At 49.6% G+C, this 24444-nt stretch overlaps 1 long non-coding RNA gene across 1 annotated transcript; it reads right to left on the reverse strand.

The window, feature by feature from the left end:
- Positions 1–271: 271 nt before the first annotated feature.
- On the reverse strand, positions 272–24072 carry LOC125348984. The gene is made up of 5 exons (XR_007210433.1): positions 24062–24072; positions 23462–23469; positions 15571–15574; positions 12284–12290; positions 272–412 (listed from the first exon to the last, which is right to left on the reverse strand). It is a non-coding gene; the product is annotated as an uncharacterized LOC125348984 (long non-coding RNA).
- Positions 24073–24444: the final 372 nt, after the last annotated feature.

Consider the following 24444-nt stretch of genomic DNA (forward strand, 5'->3'; position numbering starts at 1 on the left):
AAAGGGGGTCCAGAGCCCCCCGACAAATCAGCCTTTAGTGAGACTCATTGATCTAAAACCTGCAGCAAGCCAGCCCAGGCAGAGAAAGTCCCTGCGTAAATCATCATCTTATGCAGCCTGCAGAATGCAGAGATCGGAGTTATGTGGAGCTCAAAGAGGCAGAGTGCTAGCCGTGAGCTGAAGAGCTGAAGGAAAACGCTCAGGCCAAAGCCCAAAAACCCGAGATGGACTTCAGTGAGTACTCCCAAATGTGATGGAACAGCGTCCAGGGACAGTGAGTCGCTGCTTGGATAGCAGAGTTGGTGTCAGATCTTAGAGTCACTCGAGTTTGGTCTTTCAAAAGCTAATCAGAGCTGGGAGGTCCTAGAGGAATAGTTCATAAGCATGCTTTTCTAACACCTGTGACTGTCTACTTTGCAATCAGATAGAACTTGCCTGTATAGATCCCTGGCTAGGTAAGATTGATGTCCCTGAGTCAACTTGAAGAAGTTACGGAAGATGAAAGATCTGGGCCCATCAACTCCCCAGTAGAGTCGAGGGACCATGATTGGCCCCCTTAGTCACAAGAGAAGGGGGGAACATAAGGCCTAGACAAAATATCAATACAATTTAAATAATTTAAGTAGCCAGAAGTCAGTTGAGCTAGGATACTTTGAGTCATTATTTTTTTAAATAATTTATTTATTAATTAAACAATTTTTTTTGACAAGGTGTTGTGCAAAAAGGGTACAGTTACATAGTAGGGCAGTGTGTACATTTATTGTGATACCTTACACCCTGTTTTTCTTTCCCTTCCCTAGGTCAGATAGACATATATACAATACACATGTACAAAGAACATATACAGTAGCCACGTGGCCTACGCCAAAGGAAATTCGCCTCAGGCTTTAAATGTATTGTCGACAATAGACAATATGTTGACAATAGTCTTATATGAACGCACATACATAGCTTTTGAGCTATTGTGATACACTGAGAGGTCAATTTTTTACATTTATATGTCGAGTAGTTGTTTGGTTTTAGTTACATAATGTAGGGTCGCTGACCCAAACCTGTGGGAAATACCATTTGACAAGAAGCTTTTGGTTTTACAGACCTGGTCTCTACTGTCTCCCCCTCCCCCCACCTTAACAGTCATATATCAGGGAGATCATGCCCCTTTGTTTTCTGTGTTCTAGGCTTGTCTCACTCAACATTATTTGCTCAAGTTCTGACCATTTCCCTGCGAATACCAATATTTCCCCCTTTCTAATCGCTATGTAGTATTCCATTGTGTATAGGTACCATATTTTTTGGATCCATTCATCTGTGGAGGGGCATCTGGGTTGTTTCCATATTTTGGCTATTGTGAATTGTGCAGTGATAAACATGGAATTGCAGATGTCTTTTTGATATCTTGAGACCTGTTGTTCAGGATAGATGCCTAGGAGTGGTATGGCTGGGTCATAGAGTAGGTCTATGTTGAGCTTTTTGAGGAACCTCCATTCTGTTCTCCAAAGTGGTTGTACTAATTTGCACTCCCACCAGCAATGGAGAAGGGTTCCTCTTTCTCCGCACCCCCTCCAGCATTTGTTGTTGCCTGAGTTCAGAATGTTGCCATTCTAACTGGAGTGAGGTGGTATCTCAGGGTCGTTGTTGTTTTTATTTGCATTTCCTTTACTGCCAGGGATGTTGAACATTTCCTCATATGTTTCTTTGCCATTTTTATATCTTCTCTTGTGAAGTCTCTCTTTAGCTCCTTTGCCCATTTCCTAATTGGTTTACTAGGCTTGGAGGGGCTTAGTTTTTTTAGTTCTCTGTAGATGACAGATATTAGGCCTTTGTCTGTTGCTGTGCTGGTAAAGATCCTTTCCCATATGGTTGGCTGTCTTTCTAGTTTGGTGGTTATATCCTTAGCTGTGCAGAAACTTTTTAATTTGTAGTAGTCCCATTTGTCGAGTCTCTCCCTTATCTGTTTGTTGGGGATTATTATGGCCTGGGAAAGACTGCCCTTCCACCAGCCTTGGGACAATAGAAGCCCCTCCCACCTTTTGACCTCCACCCCTTGGGAGGTGAACACGTGCGTGCCACCATGATGGGGTTGTCCCGCCCACAAAGGGAAGTTTCGTGATGTCACTTGATGAACGTGACCCCTAGCCTATGACTGACCCTTTGGCCAGCCCCCTTTCTTTCCCGCCACTACTTCTATATAAGTGCCCTTCCATATTAAAGTCTTTGAGACGCATTCCACCACCGCAGCGTGTCCCTGATGCCTTCCTTTCGCCTCCGCCCTCGGTAACATATGGGGGGAACTGGGGGGAGGGGAAGCTTCAGCAACCCGTCCTCAACTTAGCGTTTGCCCATGTGAGCACACCTTTGGCCTTCCGCTGGCGGAGGGCCAGGCTGGGTGCTCTTTTATAGAGTTTGTAATTACCATTCTCCCCGTGGGGGGAGAAAGGGGGTGTCCAGAACCCCAACATAAATGGCGCCCGAACGGGGACCGAATTGTACGGCCGAGAAGCTCGGGGTACAGTATCCCCACAGATTTTGCTAAGTAGGGTTTTAGAGGAGGGTCCTGCCCATCCAGATGGGGCAGAAGCATGGAGACAAGACAGGCTCGCGGGACGCGGCGCCAGAGAGTTGCCCCGCCGTGGCGATTTGGCGCCGGGCGGCGGAGGGAGCGGGGCGCGCTTCCCGCGGAAGCATGTCAGTGGAGCAGTGGGGCCAGAGCAAGAGGAATGCGACCCCGGGCTGGGGTCGGTTAGTTCTGCTCTGTGCGCCCCGGGCCAGACGGCAGGCACCCGCAGTGGCGCTTGAGAAGCAGTGGGTGGCCGAGCGCCGGAGCGGTTTGGCTTGCGCGGGCTGAGCGTGAGTACACTGTGCTCCGCGCCACCCCGGGTTTGCGAGGTGCGTGGGCTGGGGCTCGTGTGGCCCCGGGCGGCACCAGGCGTCTTTTGCGGTGGCGGGAAGCGCGGTTCCACCATGTGGGAAGCTGTGGCATGGCGGCGGCAGAGCGTTAGGGATGGCTGCTGCTTTGGCCAGACTTGTATTTACAATGGCTGGGCTGGAGCCAGTGCGGCCCCAGCCCGCGGATGGATTTAAAAAAAAAAAAAAAAAAAAAAAGGCGTGGCGTGCAGTTTAGACCATGGGATGGTGTCCCAGTTGGGGTGCGTGGGCGGCAGCAGCGGCGGCAGCAGCCCCGGAGTGGCTGGACTTGCTGCAGCCCGGCAAACTGCTTTATGCCCGCCGATGGTCGTTAAGCTCAGAAATTCGGGTGAGTTGGCTGAATCCTGATTTCTCTGACTTAACACACACGTGGAGCACAATGGGGCACGCCATATTGGAGGCGGGGCCCCACCCATTCCCCCCAGGTGAGGGGCGGGGACTCAGACTAACAGGCCTCAAGCGATTGCGCTGCAGCTGAGAGAGGCAAGCACCCCGCTGTGCTTGCCTGCACTTTTCTCTCTGTGTCAGCTGCAGACGGGGTTGGAGACAGGAAAGCCTCAAATTATAAACTAAAATGGAATATTGAAAGGAAAACAAAGAGTTTTGATACAGCAATAGGTAATTTGATTGAACTTCCATGTTTACCAGTTCAAAGATATAAAATCAACTGGAGTTTTTCTAGATGGATAAAAGGGTTTGCTTGTCCACTGATTTAAAAATTGTCATGTTGGGAGTGTGTAATTAACAGGTTTCCCTTTTGTTTTTTATTCAACCACGTGGTTCTATTATGGGCAAATTAATATCATTTGCCGCTGGAATTCCAGAAAATTTAAATGGCCAATCAAAGCAATTTTAAAGAGCGCTCAGGTATTTTTGTGTGTGTGTGTGTGTGTGTGTGTGTGTGTGTGTGCGCGTGCGCGCGCGCACGCGTGTGGTTGTTGGTAAGATTTAAAAGCATAACAATAGGTTTCCATCCCGGTGTTCGATGGAGATAAAGGTGCCTATAAAAATTTCCATAAGGTTCAAATATGCAACATGTGGTAAAAGTTCACCAGTATGTTATTTTATATTCAGTGTGTTTCCATAAGGTTCAAATATGCAGCATGTAGTAAAAGCACAATGGTATAAAATCAGCATGTTATTTTATACTCAGTGTGTTAAAAGTTAAGTGTGCATGTAGCCTTAACAACTCTTTGGCATAAATTAAGATTTTACCTTCCCATTTTCTCTCCTGTGTTCTCATAAACTCTCAAGATCAAGAAATTGAGATTGCTTCATACAAATGTGACTATTAACCTCAACTTTCCTGACCCAGGATTAATATATTGCTTTATAGGATACAGGTGGACAGCTGTGCTAGCCGCAGCTCCTGGATATAGGAAGATGCCACCACATTCTGTTCCCAAACTGCCTTGTTTCACTACTAATGATTCTTTGCTCTCTCTCCCATTGGAAGCTGCTCGAATGAATTATGAGCCTTGAGTAGGATGTGAATAGTTCCATCCTAACAGTTACTCCAGGTTAAATCACCATAGTTATGTTAGTGGTCACAGCTAGCCAGGTAAAATTTTGTGATTAAGAAAGTCTTTGAATTTTGTGATTAAGAAAGTCTTTGAATTTTGTGATTAAGAAAGTCTTTTCACCCTGCTTAAACCAGAAGGGCATCGATATACCAGAGCCAGAAGTGCTGAAAAAATTTTGAACACCCTAACCAATCTATATAGAAATTTTACAGGCAACCCAGAGCAAGATGTGAGCAAGAGATACCACTACAGCTTTGCCTCGAGTTCCCCATCGCATGGCATGGAACTTGCCAAATGGGGATGAGGGACGCAGCCACTTCCAAGACTGAGGATTCCACAATGCTTTAACCCTTTGCCCTTGGTTGTCATTTATCTGTGTTCTCTTTCACTTGCCAGTGGGATTCAACGGCGTGATTCAAGTTGATGGCATGTAAATCTCATGTTTTCTAAGTGTTATAGCCAAACCTTCACAAGCAGTTTTTGGTCAGTTCTCAACGGGTTACAAATGGATTATCTCTGTTGTGTTTTTTCCTTGTTGCTCAATTGGGAATAAAAAGGGCTTGTAGGACTATGACTCCCTGGATAGTTCAAAGCCAGCCCGGGCAAAAGAAAAAAATTTCTCCAAAATCCCACCTCCCAGTTAAACAGCAAAGAGCCAGATTGAGAGCTCAACCACAGAGAGCGAGCAAAAGGCTGAAGCAGCACCGTGACTCAAGTGGTAGAGCACTAGCCTTGAGCGAAAGTGCTCATGGACAGTGCTCAGGCCCCGAGTTCAAACACGGATGGGAAAATGCAATTCCAGCCACAAACGTTAAAATTCCTGGGACTTAGCCAGTCCAGGAGACGGAAAGGTGGAGTGGAGTGAGAGGAGAATGGTGCCATATTATCCTAAAGGGAGCTGCCTTGTTTCACCCTTTCAAAATGGATCAGAGCCGGGAAATCGAGAGAGATAATTCCTGTCCATTTTCTTCTTTTTTGCCAGTTGTATATAGGTGTATATATATATATTTATTTTGCCTCTGACTGGCTATGCCAAACCAGTTTTCTATCATTAACCACTTCTTTCAGTCGTTTCTCCTTACTCGTTCACTTTACAATTGGGTTTATGCTCCAAAAGGGAACTGTTCCTGGCTTATGCCCAGGGTGTGTTCTATGCCATTCATGCCAACCAGCTCTGAGAACTTGTCGATACTTTGCCTGACCTTTTCAAAAGTGTCTTTTGACAGAATAACATCTCTTGCTGAGATCATCAATGGGGAATTTGCCGTTCACAGTCGTCACCCTAACACAGGCCTGAACCCTGGAGGCACCAGCCTTGGAAACTTCTGGGTATGCCCAAAGACTCAGGGGGGGCTGGAGAAAACCATAGCGCTCTCTGGCCCTAGTGACCATACTCATGGTAATGATGGGGACTTTTTGCCAGCTACACCGGACTGCCAGGCTGACCAGGGGCCCTTGATTTACGTCGCCCCCTTGACAGCAGGAAGTAGCTACAGAAGACGAGACCTCCATCCATACTCCCTGCCTGGTGGCCGCCGGTGTCATAATTTTAAAAAACAAAAGGGGGAGGTATTCCCCAGGATTAATTAAGGATTCCCTAGGATTAATTAAGGATTAGTTATGCTTATGTTAATTATCCAGAAATTTTAAATCATCCCGAATCAGTGTGGGATGGAGTACAGTATATGTGTTTTTCCAGATTGGAAAATTAAACCCAGAGCACCCACTCTGGAGAAATGTTTTCTTGTTTTCTCCAGGAAAAGGAGGACCATGTTGGACTTCTGCTCTCCCATGAAAATATGGAAAGTAGGACTGCCTACGGTAGGAGGCAACCAAGCTTCCTTTCCTTGTCTGCTTTCTAGATTCCTTCTTGAGCATCTCATGGCTCATGGAAAGTAGGACTGCCTACGGTAGGAAGCAACCAAGCTTCCTTTCCTTGTTTGCTTTCTAGATTCCTTCTTGAGCATCTCATGGCTCAATGTTTTGCTGTGGCAATACTGCCTACAGCGTCACACAAAGAAACCAAAGGAATTTTGCACCATGCTTCTTCCTTTCCTCTCCCCCTGCTGCTAGACTTGGGGAGTCCCGTTGGAAAGAAAATAGGAGCTGAGGGTATTGACACTCAACCCCAATGTTTTATGATAGAAATGTTTAAAAGGGTAAATGCAAAGGTTTAACACCTTGGCTTCAATGTTTATATAAAAGAATGTTTTACTAATCACTTATGTTTGAGTTATCAGCTACTGTGAACTGCCGGGAATGCCAGAGTTTCAGCTTCTACCTCACCAACAAAAGAGGGCTGCTGTCTGCACCTTCCTGCACTTGGCAGAAACCAGCTGAGGATTCTGACTTCTGGACATAGCCAGATGGATGGACCCTTACCTACCCCTCACCCCAGTTTTGTGGAAGGGGCCCCACAGATCTTATGTCAGCATTTGCCTTATGCCCACACATGCCATGTGTTTACAGCATCCCCTGCTTATTGAAAAAAACAAAAAGGGGGAGATGTTGGGGATTATTATGGCCTGGGAAAGACTGCCCTTCCACCAGCCTTGGGACAATAGAAGCCCCTCCCACCTTTTGACCTCCACCCCTTGGGAGGTGAACACGTGCGTGCCACCATGATGGGGTTGTCCCGCCCACAAAGGGAAGTTTCGTGATGTCACTTGATGAACGTGACCCCTAGCCTATGACTGACCCTTTGGCCAGCCCCCTTTCTTTCCCGCCACTACTTCTATATAAGTGCCCTTCCATATTAAAGTCTTTGAGACGCATTCCACCACCGCAGCGTGTCCCTGATGCCTTCCTTTCGCCTCCGCCCTCGGTAACATATGGGGGGAACTGGGGGGAGGGGAAGCTTCAGCAACCCGTCCTCAACTTAGCGTTTGCCCATGTGAGCACACCTTTGGCCTTCCGCTGGCGGAGGGCCAGGCTGGGTGCTCTTTTATAGAGTTTGTAATTACCATTCTCCCCGTGGGGGGAGAAAGGGGGTGTCCAGAACCCCAACATCTGTTGTGCCCCGGGGACTCTATTCAGGAAGTTCCTTCCTGTGCCTATAAGTTCTAGTGTATTTCCTACTCTGTCCTTCAGTAGTTTCAAGGAATCAGGTCTGATGTTGAGGTCCTTGATCCATTTTGAGTTGATGTTGGTGCATGGTGATAGGCTTGGGTCTACTTTGAGTTTTCTGCATATGGCTTCCCAGTTTTTCCAGCACCAGTAGTTGGAGAGGCTATGTTTTTCCATTGTATGTCTTTAGCTCCTTTGTCCAATATCAGCTGACTGTAAGAGTGTGGTTTTATTTCTGGATCTTCAATTCTAATCCATTGGTCTACAGGTCTGTTTTTATGCCAATACCAGGCTGTTTTTGTTATGATGGCTCTATAGTAGAGCTTGAAGTCTGGTATTGTGATACCTCCTGCACTGCTTTTTTTTTTTTTTTTTTGCCTAGAATTGCTTTGGCTATTCTAGGTCTTTTTCTGTTCCATATGAATTTGTGGGTTGCTTTCTCTATTTCAGTGAAGAATGTAGCTGGGATTTTGATGGGGATTGCATTGAATTTGTATAACATTTTGGGCAATATGGCCATTTTCACTATATTGATTCTGCCTACCCATGAGCATGGGAGGTCTTTCCATCTCCTTGTGTCTTCTTTGATTTCCCTTATTAGATTTTTATAGTTCTCGTTAAATAGGTCCGTCGCGTCCTTTGTTAGGTTGATCCCTAGGTACTTTCTTATTTTTTTGGCTACTGTAAAAGGAATTATTTCCATAATATCTTTTTCTGCTTGTACAGTGCTGGTGTACAGAAAAGCTGCTGACTTTTGTGGATTGAATTTGTATCCTGCTACTTTGCCAAAGTGGTTTATTAGGTGTAGGAGTTGGGGGACTGAGTTTTTTGGGTCTTTCAGATATAAGATCATGTCATCTGCGAATAGGGATAGCTTGATTTCTTCCTTGCCGATGTGGATCCCTTTGATGTCCTCCCTTTGCCTTATTGCTATGGCTATGGATTCCAGCACTATGTTGAAAAGAAGTGGGGAGAGTGGGCATCCTTGTCTTGTTCCTGAGTTTAGGGGGAATGATTTTAGTTTCTCCCCATTTAATACGATATTAGCAGTTGGTCTATTGTATATGGCTTTTATTATTTTGAGGAATGTTCCATCTATTCCTTTTCTCTCCAGAGCTTTTAATAAGTATGGGTTTTGTATTTTGTTAAATGCTTTTTGGCATCGACTGAGATAACGTGATTCTTGATTTTAGCTCTGTTGATGTGGTGAATTACATTGATTGATTTACAGATGTTGAACCATCCTTGTGACTGTGGGATGAAGCCTACTTGGTCATGATGTATAATTTTCTTGATCAGTTTCTGGATCCTGTTAGCTAATATTTTATTGAGGAGCTTTGCGTCTGGGTTCATTAGTGATATTGGTCTGTAGTTCTCTTTTTTTGTTGGGTCTTTGCCTGGTTTGGGGATGAGTATAATATTAGCTTCATAGAATGAATTTGGGATTTCTCCCTCTGTTTCTATTTCACGGAAGATTTTGAGTAGTATTGGTATTAGCTCCTCACTAAAGGTTTTATAGAATTTGTTGGTGAATCCATCTGGGCCTGGGCTTTTCTTTGTTGGGAGGCCCTTGATTACCCCCTGTATCTCGCTGTAAGTGATTGGTTTATTTATTAATTTATTTCTTCTTGGTTCAGTCTGGGCAGTGTATACTTCTCTAAGAATTGATTCATTTCTGTAAAATTATTGTTTTTTTAGTGAGTAGAGGTTCTGGAAATAGTTCCTTATGATTGTTTGAATATCATGTGTATTTGTTGTAATTTTTCTGGTGGAGTCCCTGATTTTACATATGTGAGTGTCTTTTCTTCTTTTTTTGTAAGTCTTGCAAGGGGTCTGTCAATTTTATTTATTTTCTCGAAGAACCAGCTTTTAGTCTTATTTATTTGTTGAATAGTCTTTCTATTTTCAATCAGATTTATCTCTTCTTTGATCTTTGTGTTCTCTCTCCTCCTAGTCATTTTAGATTCGATCATTTCTTGTTTCTCCAGTTGTTTTAGTTTCATTGTGAGGTTATTCACCTGCTCTGCTTCCATTCTTTTAATGTGAGTGCTGAGGGCAATGATCTTGCTCTCAGCACTGCCTTAGCTGTATCCCATAGGTCTCTTTGTGATGTATTTTCATTGTCATTGTGGCTTATGAATTCGTTAATTTGATCCTTAATTTGTTCTGTGGCCCAAGTGTTAGATAACAGTGAGGAGTTTAGCCTCCAAGAGTGTGTATAGCCTCTGTGGTAACTGTTGCTATTGAGGGTTACCTTTATTCCACTGTGGTCAGATATAATACATGGGATGACATCAGTACTTTTGTATTTGCTGAGGTTCTTTGTGTGGGCTATGACATGGTCTATTTTGGAGTATGATCCATGGGGTGCTGAGAAGAAGGTGTATTGGGTCTCTGTAGGGTGAAGATTCTGTATAGGTCTGTCAGATCCATTTTGGATATGGTGTTACTTAGGTCCTCAGCTCCCTTGCTAATCCTCTGGGTGTTGGATCTCTCTCTTGGAGAGAGTGGGGTATTGAAATCACCCACTATGATTGTGTTTGGGTCTATCTTGTTCTGTAGTTCTGTGAGAATTTGCTTGACATATGTAGGGCCTCTTTTGTTTGGTGAGTATACATTTATAATTGTGATGTCTTGATTCTGGATTTTTCCTTGTATTAAAATGTAGTATCCTTCTTTGTCTTTTTTAGTTGATTTTAATGAGAAGTCCAGCTTGTCTGAGATCAGGATGGCTACTCCTGCCGCTTTGGTTGGTGCGTTTGCTTGGAAGATCTTGCTCCATCCTTTCATTAGGAGCCTGTTTTTGTCCCTTGCTGTAAGATGGGTCTCTTGAAGACAACAGATAGCAACTTTTTGTTTACGGATCCACTCTGCCAGTCTGCTTCTCTTTATTGGAGTTTAAACTGTTTACATTCAAAGAGATCAATGATAAGGGTGTTTTTTCCCCTTCCATTTTCCTGTTAGGCTGCTTTTCCTCTTTTTTGTTCTTGTCTTTAATGAGCTTCTCTTTCTGTTTGGCTCTGGCTATTATAGTTTCTTTCTGTTTCTGTCTATGTGTCCTGTAAGATTTCTGTTGGGTGGGGTTCTCCTCTTAGAATTTGCTGTAAGGCTGGTTTTTTATTCACATACTCCTTTAGATCCTCTTTGCTATGGAAAGATCTGGTTTTTCCCTCAAATATGAATTGTAGCTTCGCTGCATATCTTATTCTGGGTTGGCAATTGTTGGCCTGTAGGACTTGGATTGTGTTCTTCCACTCTCTTCGTACGTGGTAGCTTTGTGTGGAGAGGTCTGCTGTTATTTGGATCCTTTTCCCGTTGTAATAAATCTCTTTCTTCACTTTGGCTGCATTCAAAATTTGCTCTTTATTCTTGAGGTCTGAAGTCTTGATTATTATGTGTCTGGGCGAGGATTTTCTAGGGTCTGGTCTGCCAGGCGTCCTATAGGCTTCGGTTACCTGGGTGAGGTCCCTTGTGAGATTGGGGAAGTTTTCTGCAATAATTTTATTGAAAATATGTTGAAGCCTTCTGATCTGGTATTTGGCTCCTTCTCTTATTCCAATTATGCGCAGATTATATCTCTTGTCTTTGTCCACTAGATCCTGGATTAGTCTGCCCTGGAGCTTTACTGTTTCTTGGAGTGTGGTAATTTTCTGCTCCTTATTGGTTGCATCATCGTCCAAGAGAGAGATTCGGGATTCAATATGGTCAATTCTTTGTGCTGTTGATTCAAGTGTGGAGTTTATGGATGTCAGGGAGCTATTTATGGTTGCCAGATCAGCTCTGATGGTGGAAATTTCTTCCTTTAAAGAGTTGTATTTTAAATCTATTTTTTCATGCATTTCGCTTCTCAGGATGTTAAGGTCTTCTTTAACAGAGGTTTGCACTGTATCCATTCTTGCTTCCATTTCTTTCTTGATTTCCTGAAGGTCCTTCAAGACTTCCATTCGAAACTCCTGGAATTGTTCTCTGAATTCGTTCCTGAGGCTTTCCATCATTTCTGCTATCATAGCCTGAGTTGTTTTTTTATTTTCCATCTCCTCTTTGGTCGTACTGCTTTTTGGAGCTGGCGAGTTGGCTTGCCTTTTGATTTAATTTGTGATATTTCTTTGTGATTTGCGCATCTGGAGATCTGTAGGTGGCTTCCTTGGGTTGGCTTTGTGCTGGTTCCCGCTGGTCCATCAGTGGGAGACTTGTTTGTGTCCTGGCTCTGGGTTTTAGTTTGGCTGTTGAACCATACTGCCCAATGGGTGAGTGTGACTGTCTCGGTTGTTGCCGGGGTGGTCATCCTCCCTGCGCTTGGGGGTCTGTAGGTTCTGTGTCTTTCTCTGCAGGATAGTGACTTGCCGCTGTGTTGTGCTGACCCTAGCGTGCCCCTGGTGGGGGTTTGCGGGTTGTTGGTTCAGTGTGGCATGGAGGCTTTTCTCTTCTTTGGCTCTTTTTTCCACTCGATACCTTGGTCAGAGGAGCTCACGTCTCAGATTGAGATTTGCCGCTGAGAGGCGGCTCATCCCCCTGAGTGGGTGCTGTCGCTGGGGGGCTCTGCCCTCCTGTGTGGTGTGCACCTATCAGAGTGGTCGCTGCCATTGGGGGCGGGGCCCTGCCCAACTGTGTGGAGTGCACCTATCAGAGCGGGCACTGCTGCTGGGGGGCCCTGCCCACCTGTGCGAAGTGCGCCTATCAGAGCGTGTGTTACAGCTTGCCAACTTGTGCATTCCTGTGGAGGTTTAGGCAGGAGATCCTCCTGCTGGGGGGCTAGCACGCTGGCCCACGCTGGCCCTCCGGGGGGGGGGGCACGTGCATGTGCACTCTAGTGCTTCCTTTGGGGACGTGTTGTCCCAAGTTTTTGGACAGTGCTTGTGCCCTCTCGTGAGTTTGCTGTGGGGGGCGGTATGCGTGGGCCCCAGCAGGATCAAGTGTCCAGGTGTGGGTTGGTGCCCACAGACTGAGCCTCAGCTGTGAGGGGGGCATGTGTTCGGGCCCAGGTGTCCCTGCTGAGCTGGTGTTACACGCCATCGAGCCTGTGACTGTTGTTCAAAAAGTCCGCGAGGGCCAGGCACCTGGGGATTCCAATGCCTACCAGTCCCTGGGCCCCTGATGGAGAGGGGGCGGGGCCAGTGCAGCCAGGTTCTGCCTCCTCTGTTGGGGCTTTGGGGGGGGGGGGATGCCTTGGCGCTGCTCCTTTGTTCCCTCGGGGTAGGGAGGGGTAGGGAGGGAGCTCTAGCTTCTTTGTAGGTTTTGGGTCTCTGAGAGCTGTCTCCCATTGGGGGGGTGGGCAATGGGGAACTTACTGGTCCTGGATTGTGTGTGTGTCCCACACTGCTGTTGGCCCTTTGGGGGTGGGGTGCTGGGGTGTGGCGATCGGTCGTTTGGTGGTGGCAGCCCCGGCTCTCCCCTTCTGCACCGCCTGGTTCCCCGCCGCTCACGTCCGATCCCGGCCATGCGGTCCACACCTCCGGTCTCTTGCCACCGTCTGTCTCGGTCGGTTTGCGCTCCCCCTGGGGTCCGTGGAGTCCTGCTGTCTGGACTCTGTGCTCCTGGCGTGACTTTTCGGCAGTTGGTTTTGCTGGCGCCGGGTCCCCTTTCCCAGCCTGGCCCTGTTTGGGCCAGGGTCGGCGGGTGGGGGGGGGGGTACCCCGGAGATTTTCCGGCTCTGTGCAGGTTATAGGCTCTTCTTTTTTTTTTTTTTCTCGTTTCCTGCGTTTCTCTGTTGCTTCTGGCTGCTGGGTTTGCTGGGTTCTTGATGGGGTGTTGGGTGCTGGAGTTCCCAGCTCGCTATTCCATTGGAGCAAGTTGGGGTACCTCCCTACTGTGGCAGCGCCATCTTCCCTCTTGAGTCATTATTTAAAACGTACCCACAGCCTTGCCTAAATAATTGATCTTGAATAAAACTGTTTTATTTCCCCACACATAGGGAGTTGAAATCAGTCCCTCTCAGCCACAGCCAACTATTAACAATGTTAATCCCTAGCAACTATTCTAAAAAAAATGCCAAGGACTTAGACTCTAAGAAGCATATCTCTAACCCCCTTTTGCGGTAAACCCCCCCAGCTTCAGCCAATCGGCAGGTGGACAGGAAGGCCTCAAGGTCCAGCTGCTTCTTCTTCAGGCAGCAAGATAATGGATAGACAGCCCTGCAGGATGGCCTGTATATCGTGAGGGCTCAGTCCATTGAGCTTTCGTGACCACCCCCATGAGCCAGCCAACCACCTTTTCCAGACCTGTTTCCCCCACTGGCTGCACCAACCAGCTTTTGAAATTGTTTTATGATTTCCCCACGGTGCGATGTAATTTGCTGTATGATACTATGATGCATGGAACGCTCCTGACAACTCTATAAAAACCCTGCTAGATGGAGGGGCGGAGCTCTCAATCCAGATCCGCTGTGTTGGTGAAGGTTGTGAGTCCAGGTTCGAGCTTGCAATAAAGACTCTCATGTACTTGCATTGGAATCGGCTCCTTGGTGGTCTTTGGGGACCTCTGAAATCTGGGCTTATCACTACCACTGTTCACTAAGGTCTTGCGATGCAGCTTCAGACGCTTCCTCCAATACTGGGAGAGTGTGGAGGATTCTCCATAGATCTTTTTTTCCCCCCAGTCCTGGGGCTTGAACTCAGGGCCTGGTCTCAAGGCCAGCACTCTACCACTTGAGCTACAGCGCCACTTCTAGCTTTTTCTGTGCATGTGGTGCTGAGGAATCGAACCCAGGGCTTCCTGCATGCTAGGCAAGCACTCCACTGCTAAACCACATTCCCAGCCACATAGATCTTACTAATTTTAATGTTGGCCAGACATTAAACAATGCTGAGCTGGACAAACACACTAAATCACTTCACAGTCCTTGGGGTGGGCCCTGCTAATCCGTGCTCTGAAACCATGAAATGGCAAGTCCTGGGAATAAAGGATGGTAAGAGTGTGCACCTGGTGCTGCTCTGAGCTGTGTGAGGGCCTGTGTGTGTCAGTTTGTCTGCGCTGCGGGAGAGCCCCCAGGAGTCACTCCACACTTAGCCTTTGGCCTACTGGCTGGCGGCTGTGGTGCTGCAGTGCCCAAGAAGGCAGGGATGCTGGTACAGATGGCACTTCCAGGCATGCGCTGGGCATCTTCAATTCTTTCCCCAACAGAAAGGGAACTGCCACATGCCCTGGCAAGAACAATTCTGTTTCAATAGAGGTCAGTGTTTCACAAAAGGATCTTCTCTCCCTCTTTTTTGGACACTAAGGTTTGAGCTTAGGTTAGGCAAGGGTTCTCACTGTGGCACCACCTTTACTGCCAGACCATGACCCCATCACCAAGCCATAGCTGGCCATGCCCACTGCAGCTACCAAGCCCCCGGGCTGAGCCACACCCACCATTCTGACCACGCCCCCAATGTTGAACCCCCCCCCCACCTACTTCTGACCACACCCCCAGCCCTTTCAAAAGGGTCTCTAATACAACTGGCCACTCACAGCAGACACTCAGCCAGCATTTGTGAGGAGTGGCTCACCCCTGTAATCCCAGCTGCTCAGGAGTCTGAGACCTGAGGAACATGGTGCAAAGCCAGCCGGGTGGGGAAAATTTGTGAGACTTTTTTCCTTTTTTTGTTCGTGGGGCTTGAACTTGGGTCTGCTTGAGAGCTGCTCCAGAGCTCTTCTGCCCAAGGTTAGTGCTCTACCACTTTGAGCCACAGCTCTACTTCCAATATTCTGGTAACTAACTGGAGGTAAGACTCTCCTGGATTTTCCTGCCTGAGCTGGCTTTGAACCTCGGTCCTTAGATCTCAGCCTCCCAAGTAGCTAGGATTACACGTGTGAGCCACCAGCTTTGAGACTCTTCTCTCCAATTAACCTCCACCCCGGAAGTGGAGCTATGGCTCAAATGGCATAGAGGCTTGAGCAAAGGGCCCAGGGGCAGTGCCCAAGCCCAGAGTTCAAGCCCCAGACCAGCATTTTAAAAAACCAAAAACAGCAACAATGAGAGAGAGAGAGAGAGAGAGAGAGAGAGAGAGAGAGAGAGAGAGAGAGAGAGAGAATGCACATTGTTCACACCCCCCTCAGGGCCCGGCTGTGATTGGCTCACAGGACTCAGCCATGGGAATGGTGCACTTCCTTACTTTCTGACTTTCTACTCATACTCCAAGTACTGAGACTCGACTACTCTTCCTCCTGTGGGCGACACTGCTGGTTGATAACAAGACCACCACTGAGAACTGCGAAGACTGGCACATGCCAGGATGCTACACCCACAACCCAGCACTGTCATCCCTGCTTGCTTTCAACAGAAAAAGGAAGACAGGCTCCCTGTGCTCCTCCCAGCCCCCCTCTGCACCCTCCAGCACCTACGGACCACCTGCTGCATGCAAAAGCACTTATAGGACACCTGGTGTATGCAATTGTGCAGGGCCTTGGGCTAGGGGGCAGCATCGTTTCAGAGGCACTAGGTGAAGTGAAGGTAGGAGTTGGAGCCAACACAGTCTGAACTCTGCCCTGAGCTCTTCAGCTCAAGGCTAGCACTCTACCACTTTGAGCCACAACACCACTTCGGGTTTTCTGGTGGCTCACTGGAGATAAGAGCCTGTCCAGACTGGCTTTGAACCACAATCCTTAGATCTCAGCAACCTGAGTAGGAGTACAAGTGTGAGCCAGCAGCAAGACCCCATCTTAATCAAGGAATGAACAACTCAGTTAAAATGACACCTGCAGCTATGCAGAGATGTAAGTAGGGGGCTGGGGATATGGCCTAGTGGCAAGAGAGCTTGCCTCGTATACATGAGGCCCTGGGTTCGATTCCCCAGCACCACATATACAGAAAACGGCCAGAAGTGGCGTAGTGGTTCAAGTGGCAGAGTGCTAGCCTTGAGCAAAAGGAAGCCAGGACAGTGCTCAGGCCCTGAGTCCAACGCCCAGGACTGTCCAAAAAAACAAAACAAAACAAAAAACAGAGATGTAAGTAGAAGGATGCAGTCCAGTCCTGAGCAAACCCACAAGAACCAATTTGAGAACTAGCTAAAGCAAAAAGGAGGGCGAAGGTATGGCTCAAGTGGTAGAATACTGTCAGCCAGGGGTGGCTCATGCCTGTTATCCCAGCTACTCAGGAGGCTGAGATCTGAGGATCAAGGTTCAAAGCCAGCCTAGAGAAAACAAACCTCTGAAACTCTCTATCAGCAGTTAACTAGCAAAAAATGGCAGCATAGCTGTGGCTCAAGTAGTGGAGAGCTAGCCTTGAGTGGAAAAAGTCTGAATGTAGGCCCTGAGTTCAATTCCCAGTACTGGTGGCAGACAGACAGATACATGTTGGGGTCAGCTGCACCTTTAAGGGGCCACAGCTGACCTCAGCCTGTCCCTCCCCTTCCTGTCTTTAACCGGAAGTGAAGGAAGTCTGACATCACTTGAGGGACAGCTCCTTGGGACCAATCAGGGGCCCCTCTCTTGTGCCTGCCTTTGGAGTATATCTGGGAGGTTCCTCATTTGAATAAACAGAAGCCCTAGAGGTTTTCTCCAGGGACCCACGCGCCCGTGTCGTTCTTGGCGGCTTTGGGGCACCCTGCGACCACATGCCACCGAGGCTACCCATGGCCATCACTCCCTCGTGAGCAGTAATGGACCACCCAGGAAGGGGTGGACAAGCCCCTTCCCTCCAAGCGAGGGGAATTTGAGAGAGGGATGAGGCTACCTGTGGCCATCGCTCCCACGTGAGAGCGATAAAGGGCCACCGAGGAAGGGGCGGACAAGCCCCTTCCCCCACCAAGCGAGGGGAAGTCGAGAGAGAGAGAGAGACAGAGAGAGAGAGAGAGAGAGAGAGAGAGAGAGAGAGAGAGAGAGAGAGCGCGAGCCCACAGACACACAAGTGGGAAAGCATTTACCTAGCATTGTGAGACTGTGCACATGATTGGGAAACTTGGGCTCTGGACCCCATGGTGAGTTTGAGATGTGTGCCCTCTGCTTTGATACCTGTGTGGCCCAGGCCATTGGCAGCCTTTCCTGTGCCTCAGCCTCCCGTGCTAGGATGCCCACTAGTGATACTCAGGTCTCCACACCCTGCCTCAGAGCCTCAGGGGCTGTGACAGTCTGAATACCCGCTCCATGGGGTCTTTGGGATAAGACTTTGCCACCTCAGGCAGCTCCAGTCACCCTGTCCTTACTGACCTTGCCTGGCCGCTGTTCCTTGCACTGTAGAGGCCCCGCCCAAACTGCTCCCCACCCTGGCTTAAGCCACTGGCCTGTGGATGTCTCCATCTCCCATCCCTACCTGGGCCTGCTGAGGTCGGGACCACAGTGCCATCAGAGGATGGCTGTCCTGGACACGAACACAGGGCAGCATTTGCAGCCTCCATTTGCTGAATTTCAGGACCAGCTGCCACCCCAGTGGGGACAGCAAGTGTGCTAGGGCAGGGAAGAATGCTGGACTTGCATGCAGGCCACTTGGCTGTTGAGGAACTGCCCCTTCAGTGTGCCACCCCATCCCCCTCTTCAGGTTCACGTTCCTGTACTTCCTGTGCCCAGGGCCAGACTGTCCTGGGGCAGGCACTAGTGGAAGGACATTGGCCTATTATGCGTTTACTTATCTTGTGAGGCAAAGATGGAACCTAGAGTCTTGCACAGGCTAGGCAATGGCTTTTCCACTTGGCCACACTCCCAGTCCCTTTGTGTTTTGTGGTTGAGATGGGGTCTTACTAACCTTGCCTAGGCTAGTCTTGATACAGCTGAGATAACATTGGTTCAGCCATCCTTCCAGCCAGCCAGCCAGATTTACCTCAGCCAGCCTGCCAGCCAGCCTTATCTCGGCCAGCCATTCAGCCTTAGCTAAGCCAGCCAGCCAGAATTGGCTTAGCCAGCCAGCCACCCAGCCAGCCTTAGCTTAGTGAGCCAGCTAGCCAGCTAGGTAGTGTTAGGTCAGCCAGACAGTTTCCAGCCAACCTTAGCTCAGCCACTAACCAGCCTGTCAGCCAGACAGCCAGCCTTACCTCAGACAGCATTCCAGCCGGCCCCCTAGTCAGCATGGTAGCAGGCAGCCTTAGCTGCGCCAGCCAGCTAGCCAGCAGCCTTAGTTCAGCCATCCAGCCAGTTAGCCAGCCAGCCTTAGCTCAGCCAGCCAGACAACCAGTCAGACAACCAACCTTAATTCAGCCAGCCAGCCTTATCTCAGCCAGCCAACCAGACAGCCAGCCAGGCAGCCAGCATTACCTAACCCAGCCAGCCAGCCAGCCAGCCAGTCTTGGCTCAGCCAGCCAGTCAGCCAGCCAGCCTTAGCTCAGAAAGGCAGGCAGCCAGCTTAGGACATACAGCCAGCCAGCAAGCCTTTGCTCAGCCTGCCAGCCAGATTTAGCTCAGCCAGCCAGTCAGCCTGCCTTAGCTCAGCATGCCAGCCAGCCTTAGCTCAGCCAGCAAGCCAGCCAGCCAGCCACCTAGCTAACCAGCCAGCCAGCCTTAGGTCAGCTAGCCAGCCAGCCAGAAACCCAGCCTTATCTCAGCCAGCCAGCCAGCCTTAGTTCAGCCAGTCAACCAGCCAGCCTTAGCTCAGCTAGCTTGCCAGCCAGCCAGCCTTAGGTCAGCTACCAGCTAGCCATCTTTAGCTCAGCCAGCAAGCCAGTCAGCCTTTAGCTTTGCCAGTCAAACAGCCAGCCAGCCAGCCCGCCAGCCAGCCTTAGCTCACCCAGCCAGCCAACAAGCCAGCCAGCCAACCAGCCACCCATCCTGAGCTCAGCCAGCCAGTCAGCCAGCCAGCCAGCCAGCCTTAGCTCAGTCAGACATCCAGACAGACAGCTAGCCAGACATTGCTCAGTCAGCTGGCCAGCCAGCCAGCCTGAAAGCCAGCAAAGCAGCCTTAGCTCAGCCTGCCAGCCAGTCATCCTTAGCTCAGTCAGCCAGCTAGCCAGACAGCCAGCCAGAATTGGCTCAGCTAGCCAGATGGTATACTGCCAGCCATAGCTCAGTCAACCAGCCAGCCAGTCAACCTTAGCTCAGCCAGCCAGCCCACCAGCCTTAGTTCAGCCAGCTTTCCAGACAGCCAGCCTTAACTCAGCCAGCCAGCCAGCAAGACAGCCTTTGCTTAGCCAGCCAGTCAGCCAGCCTTACCTCAGTCAGACAGACAGCCAGCCATAGCTCATCCAGCCAGTCAGCCAGCCTTAGCTCAGACAGCCAACTAGATAACCGGCCAGCCAGCATTAGCTCACACTGCCAGCCAGCCAGCCTCAGCTCAGCTAGCCAACCAACCAGCCAGCCAGCCAGCCATAACTCACCTAGCCAGCTAGCCAGCCAGCCTTCTAGCCTTAGCTCAGCCAGTCCTCCAGCAATCCAGCCTGCAAGCCTTAGCTCAGCCAGCCAGGAATCCAGTCAGCCAGACTTAGCTCAGCCAGCCAGCCAGGCATAGCTTAGCCAGCCAGCCAGCCAGCCAGCAGAGGCTTCACCAGCCAACCAACCTTAGCTCAGCCAGCCAGCCAGCCAGTCAGCTACCCAGCCATAGCTCATCCTGCCAGCCTGCCAGCCAGCCAGACTTAGCTAAACCAGCCAGCCTTCACTCAGCCACCCAGCCACCCAGCCATCCAGCCTTACCTCACCCAGCCAGTCAGCCATCCAGCCTCTGTTCAGTCTGCCAGTGAGCCAATCTGCCAGCCTTAATTCAGCTACCCAGCCAGCCAACCAGCCACCTCAGCTCATCCAGCCAGCCAGCTAGCCAGCAAGATGTACCTAAGTAAGCCAGCCAGCCAGAATTAGCTAGCTCAGCCAGCGAGCCAGCCAGCCAGCCAGCCTGCCTTAGCTCAAACAGCCAGCCAGCCAGCCTTAGCTTAGACAGCCAGCCAGCTAGCCAGCCAACCTTACCTCAGTCAGCCAGATGGACAGCCAGCCTATATTCAGCCAGCCTGCCAGGCAGCCTTAGCTCAGCCAGCTTGCCAGCCAGAATTAGCTCAGCCAGCCAGCCTAACAGCCAGCCTTACTTCTGTTGGGATCTGGACAATCCCTTTCTCCCCCCCATGGGGAGAATGGTAACCACAAATTCTATGAAAGAGCACTCAGCCTGGCCCTCCGCCAGCGGAAGGCCAAAGGCGTGCTCACATGGGCAAGCGCTAAGTTGAGGACCGGTTGCTGAAGCTTCCCCTCCCCCCAGTCCCCCCACATGTTACCGAGGGCGGAGGCGAAAAGGAAGGCATCAGGGACACGCTGCGGTGGTGGGAAGCATCTCAAAGACTTTAATATGGAAGGGCACTTATATAGAGGTAATGGCGGGAAAGAAAGGGGGCTGGCCAAAGGGTCAGTCATAGGCTAGGGGTCACGTTCATCAAGTGACATCACGAAACTTCCCTTTGTGGGCGGGACAACCCCATCATGGTGGCACGCACGTGTTCACCTCCCAAGGGGTGGAGGCCAGAAGGTGGGAGGGACTTCTATTGTCCCAAGGCTGGTGGAAGGGCAGCCTTTCCCAGGCCATAATAATCCCCAACAACTTCCTCCATCCACCCACCCAGCCAACCAGCCTTAGCTTAACCAGCCAGCCAGCTAGTCATTCTTCCAGCCTTAGTTCAGCAAGCCAGCCTGCCAGCCAGCATTAGATAAACCAGCCAGCCAGTCAGCAAGCCATCCTTAGCTTAGCCATCCAGGCATCCAGCCATCCTTAGCTCAGCCATCCTGCCAGCCAGCCAGCAAGCCTCAGCTCAGAGAGAGAGCCAGCCAGATAGCCAGCCTTAGCTCAGACAGTCAGCCAGCCAGCCCACCAGCCTTAGTTCAGCCAGCCTACCAGTCAGATAGCCAGCCTTAGCTCAACCATGCAGCAAGCCAGCCAACCAGCCAGCCAGAAATGACTCAGCCATCCTTAGCTCAGCCATCCTGCCAGCCAGCCAGCAAGCCTCAGCTCAGAAAGAGAGCCAGCCAGATAGCCTGCCTTAGCTCACACAGTCTGCCAGCCAACCAGGCAGCCTTAGCTCAGCCAGCATTCCAGCCAGCCAGCCAGTGAATCAGCCATCCTTTGCTCAGCCAGCCAGTCAGCCAGCCAGGCAGCCTTAGCTCAGACAATCATCCAGCCAGCAGGCCAGCCTTAGCTTTGCCAGCCAGCCAGCCAGCCAGCCTTAGCTCAGCCAGCCAGTCATAGTTCTGCCAGCCTTTGTTCAGGCAGACAGCTAGCCATCCAGCCTTAGCTCAGTCATATAGCCAGCCAACCAGTCAGTTAGCCAGCTGGAGTTAGCTCAGCGAGCTAGCCAGTAGTCAGACAGCCCTAGCCTAGCCAGCTACCCAGCCTGCCAGCCAGGTTTAGCTCAGCCATCCATCCATCCATCCATCCATCCATCCAGCTAGTAGCCAGCCTTATCTAAGCAAGACAACCAGCCAGCCTTAGCTCAGCCAGCCAGCCTGCCAACCTTAGCTCAGCCAGCCAGCCAGCCAGCCTTAGCTAACCCAGCCAGCCAGCCTTACATTAGCCAGCCAGCCAGATAGCCTTAGCTCAGCCAGCCAGCCAGCATTCCAGCCTTAGTTCAGCCAGCCAGTCAGCCAGCCTTAGCTTAGCCACCCAGCAAGTTAGCCAGCTAGCCCTAGCTCATCCAGCTAGGGAGCCAGCCTGCCAGCCTTAAATCAGCCAGACCGACAGCCTTCCAGTCCACCTTAGCTCACTCAACCAGCTAGCCACCCTTAGCTGGCCAGCCTGCTAGCCTTAGCCCAGGCAGTCAGCCTGCCAGCCAGCCAGCCAACCAGCCAGCCTTAGCTCAGCCAGCCAGCATCAAGCTAGCCACCCAGGAAGCCAGACAGCCTTAGATAAAATAGCCAGCCAGTAAGCCTTAGCTCAGCCTGCCAGCCAACCAACCAAACAGCCAGCCTTAGTTAAACAAGCCAGCCAGCCATCCAGCCAGACTAAGGTCAGCAGGCTGGCCAGCCAGCCAGCCATTGCTCAGCCAGTCAGTCTTCCATCCAGCCTTAGCTCAGCCATCCAGCCAGCCAGCTAACTCAGCTCAGTCAGCCAGAAAGCCAGCCAGCCTTAGTTCAGCAAGCCATAAGTCAGCTATCCAGCTAACTTTAGCTCACCCAGCCAACCACCCATAGTTCAGGAAGCTATCCAGCCATAGCTCAGCCACCTAGGCAGCCCTAGCTCAGCCAGCCAACCTTATCTGTCAGTCAGTCAGCCATCCAGGTTAGTGTAAGGCCCGTCCACCGAGGGCTCCATGCAGATGCACCCCCACCTCATTAAGTTTCCATCTAGTTACCTGGGTAACCAGCAGACCTGGAGGCAGTTACCTTCCCCTTCCCTGAGGTCACATCCTAATCCACCTGGCCACACCCCCTGTCCCTGCCCTAGATAAGGCAGGGCCAGATGGGGGTCGCCCCTTCTCTCCCTTCTCTCCCTTCTCTCCGGCCATGCATCATCTCGGCCACAGGCCACCAGTTCGGTAATAAACTTTTCTCTCCTGCTTGAATACCACGTGGAGTTCTCCTTTACTGGCTACCTACTTTAAAAACCTAACATATATGGTACCTTGTGACCCGGGAAGGGCTTAAGAGTCAGTCAGTCAGTGGAATTCCCCTCTATTTTTCTCCATTTTTCTGGGCGTATCCCCAGTCCTAACAGCCCTTTTTCTGAGAACCAAACTGCTGCGAGATGCCACATGGGACTTTTCAGCAATACCATTGGTGGCCTCCATGTCCACATCCATGTCCACACCACTTCTCTGCTCTGGTGAATGAAACTGCTGCTCAGGTTCTCTGTCGCTCGGTACCACACCAGAGAACTTCCCAGGCCCAGGGCCCGGTCACCTCCAGGTACGAGGAAGCTTGGCTTTGGGGGCTTGGCCTTCTCTCTTTCTCTGGAGGGCGCTGGGGGAAGTCAGGACGCCGCTTCTGCCCCCCCCCCCCCAAGCTCTCATTCACTCACCAGGCAGCTTCCCTCCTGTGCTTCTTGGGTTTTTGTATCACAATCACTCCCAAGCCGGGAAACTGCTAGCATGCTTCTTGACAGTGCAATGATGGCCTGCTCAAAATAGTCTCACAGATACAGTTGCCACTGCAATGGTAAATGGTCAGAAGTCACTTATATTCAGGCTCTCTCTCTTTCTCTCTTTTCCTCTCTCTCTCTTCCTTTTTTGACCTCTCTCATCTGCCTGCCTGCTTGCTTACTTTATAAAACTCCAAGTTATACCATCCTGATAATGTGCCTTGCTAACAAAGCTACCTCTTCTCAAAACTAAGGCTTGATCACCAATGTGCTTTGTCAGCAAAGATATCTAAAACTTATTTTCTCTATCATTGACAACATGGTGGATATTGTGGTTAACAAGGATGGGCACGGCACCAGCTCAGATGCCATTATGCCATGCTACGTGTATTCTGTTAGTGTGTTTGTGTCCTCCTGCCCCCCCCACATGGCATCCCACTGGTGTTTATCAAAATATTGTTTCTCCATTTTATAATCTAAAAATTTTTGTTTGCTAGCAAAATTGTTTTTCTAACTAACCACGTGATTCTAAAATATTGGGCAAAAAATGTCATTTACTATTGAAATTCCAAAAGAGTCTACAACTGAAATTCATTTTTGTGTGCTGTAAAACCTATGTGCACAGTCTGCATGTGTGTTCTATGTGTCTGTCTGTGTAAACGTCATTTGTTAGTGAAGTCTTAGAAAAGGGAATTGAAGAAACAGTGTAGGGAGAAGATGGTATGGGTATGTTTTAAATTCATACAAGACAAAGCTTGTTAAATTGGTGTGTAATTGTTGGCTGTGACTTAAACACTGATGTAAAACCAACATGTCATTCTTTATATGACCATCTAGCTATAAATCTGTGCTAAAACTCTCATCACATCTAGTGAGTTTTGTCATTTCAGAATTCTGGCAAGTATTTGTTGGCCAATTCTTGACAAGGTGTAGGTAAGCGCTAGTCCTCTTGGTCTTCTTGTTGCTTTAATTGGGAATTAAAAAAAGGGCTTTTTGTGGCAAAGACTCCTTGGATTGTAGTTCGAAGCCAGCCCAGGAAGAAAA

The sequence above is a fragment of the Perognathus longimembris genome, chromosome 3, assembly GCF_023159225.1.
Source record: "Perognathus longimembris pacificus isolate PPM17 chromosome 3, ASM2315922v1, whole genome shotgun sequence".
Lineage (NCBI taxonomy): Eukaryota > Metazoa > Chordata > Mammalia > Rodentia > Heteromyidae > Perognathus > Perognathus longimembris.